The sequence below is a fragment of the Musca autumnalis genome, unplaced genomic scaffold (assembly GCF_047663935.1).
Source record: "Musca autumnalis isolate F117 unplaced genomic scaffold, ASM4766393v1 scaffold_3, whole genome shotgun sequence".
NCBI lineage: Eukaryota > Metazoa > Arthropoda > Insecta > Diptera > Muscidae > Musca > Musca autumnalis.
Genome location: NW_027411866.1, coordinates 245,948,607 through 245,950,903, shown reverse-complemented (window position 1 = coordinate 245,950,903; position 2,297 = coordinate 245,948,607). Strand labels below are relative to the sequence as shown.

Below are 2,297 nucleotides of genomic sequence, written 5' to 3'. Positions count from 1 at the left end.
TGTGCGATAGATGACCACTGTGGTCACCTATTGTGCGATAGATGACCACTGTGGTCACCTATTGTGCGATATTTTGCTATAGATGACCACTGTGTTCAACTATTGTACAATGACCACAGTGATCATCTATCGCACAATAGGAGACCACAGTGGCCATCTATCACATTGGCCATCTTTTCTACATCATTTAAAAAATAAAACAACAGCACTTGGTTGTTTCATATAAGATGAAACAAAAGCAGAACTTTTTATTCACATTCTTGTTTGCATCCATGGATATTTCCTCTTCTTTCCTTTTAGGATAATTTTTAAACAAATTTTGTGGTTTTTTGTATAAAATATGACAGCAAACCTTCTTAATGAGGATATATTTGGCGTATAAATGCGGTCATATATAAACGTACTATAAGAAGTACAGACAAAAATATTGAATTGCAGCACTGAGTTATGTTCATCATCTTCATTTTAACACTTTACAGAGTTTCTTGTGAGAAAACGTACGTTTTGCAACAAATCCTTGGAACAGTAATGTTGAGTGATTATGGAAACACGATAAGTATGGAAACTTTTTGAATGATCCATCTAAGTAATAGCACGCATGCGGGGCAAAGAATAATTTTCATTCTGTCAATTCTGTCATATAAATATTGGAGAAGTTGAGCTGTACAGGGCATGGCGGGAGATATAAAAATCAATAATTCTAACAATATAACAGAATTCGACTTACGTTCACTGTACCATTTGTTAGATGCATATCAAACAGCACATGTGGTCCTAAACCAGGATATAAATTAGGATAGCATACATCATTAGCACCAGCTTTAACCAATGTCCAGTCATGTAAAGTTTGAAACTCTTTGTTAAAAAGGAAGAGAAGGCTAGTTTATCATTATCCTATGGCAATGGTCTGGAAGATTCCCGAAATACTCACAATGGATATTATTGAACATAACATCAATAACATTACAAGTCCACGATTATATATTATTTCATAGCACAATAGTTGATCACAGTGGTCAGATATCGAACAATATTGATACTCCTTGTTTTCAGCATCTCATCAATCCATTCCACCAAAATCAGGCAATCCCACGGCAGCGGGTTCTTACGTACCGGATTGACCCGAAACCAAAAGTGTTCCGGCCAGCGGCTGTCAACCCAGCATTATATGCTGCTACAACAACAACAACCAAAATCAGGTGCCTTACGATAATTCGATTCGAATGAGAAGCCCCGACAAACCTGAAAATTAAAATGAAAATGTTTGTTATATTTCCTAAATTTTTGTTTTATTCTCAAATTCATGTCCATCCTTGTATCCAAATCCAAGAAGTTAGCTTGAAGATGCGTCGTGTAGGCATTCCTTTGAATGACAAGTCTGGAAATAAAAAGAAAAATATTAGTTCTTTTTGTCAAATGTTTTATTTCTCAAATTCTTGTAACAACAAAAAACAAAACAACATACAAGGATTAGTAACAACAGATTATATATATTAATGGGAAAAATAATTAAACAAATACCAACGAATTTTAATACATAAATATACATACATACATATACAAATAACAAATATTCTATTAATAATATATAAACTACAATAAAAATAAATAAATCGATAAACAATATAATTCTATTGAAATAATCTCCCAAACTTCAATATCCACAAATAGACCTTTCGGAATAAATATATGCCAAATAATTGCCGCCAATATTAATATTTTAATGATACACAAAAGGTTTTTAGGCGTTATTGCAATTAATTTCACAAAAAGATAAATTGACATTATTCCAATTGGCCAACACATTTGTGGATATCTTAAAGATTTAACATTTTAATCTCACTATTTCACTATTTTTTCCAAATTTACACTCTACTTACCCAAATTCCTCCACACCATATTCAGCTATTAATTTTCCTTCCATCCTTTTAGGTGTTTTTCCAATTTTTTCCTTTTCTTCCTTTTTTTGTTGTGTTCTTACCTGGGGGGTTTGTCAGACTGAAGTTTAATTTGAAAATTGTTTGTCACATTGAAATTTAAATAAGTAGGGATTTCAATGTAGAAAATTTCAAACGCAAATGTTTAAATTTCCGTGCATTTTCGGCATTATTTTTCGCATAGATTGACCGGTGGCGAGGAAAAAGTGATTTTGAGCCGCAAAAAGCTAGGCTTTGTATTGAATTTGTGTGTTATTTTCAAATCAATGATCGAGTATTTAGATCCTGCAATCCCTATATTCATCAAGGCAAATTTATATAAGGTATATGCAAGGCAAATTCATATAAGGTATATGCATG

The 2,297-nt window shown here is 32.5% G+C and overlaps 1 long non-coding RNA gene across 1 annotated transcript; it reads right to left on the bottom strand.

Moving 5' to 3' along the window:
- Positions 1-209: 209 nt before the first annotated feature.
- On the bottom strand, positions 210-1,987 carry LOC141397338 (uncharacterized). Its single transcript, XR_012411374.1, has 4 exons — positions 1,881-1,987; positions 932-1,378; positions 728-855; positions 210-661 (listed from the first exon to the last, which is right to left on the bottom strand). It is a non-coding gene; the product is annotated as an uncharacterized lncRNA (long non-coding RNA).
- Between the last annotated feature and the right edge of the window lie 310 nt (positions 1,988-2,297).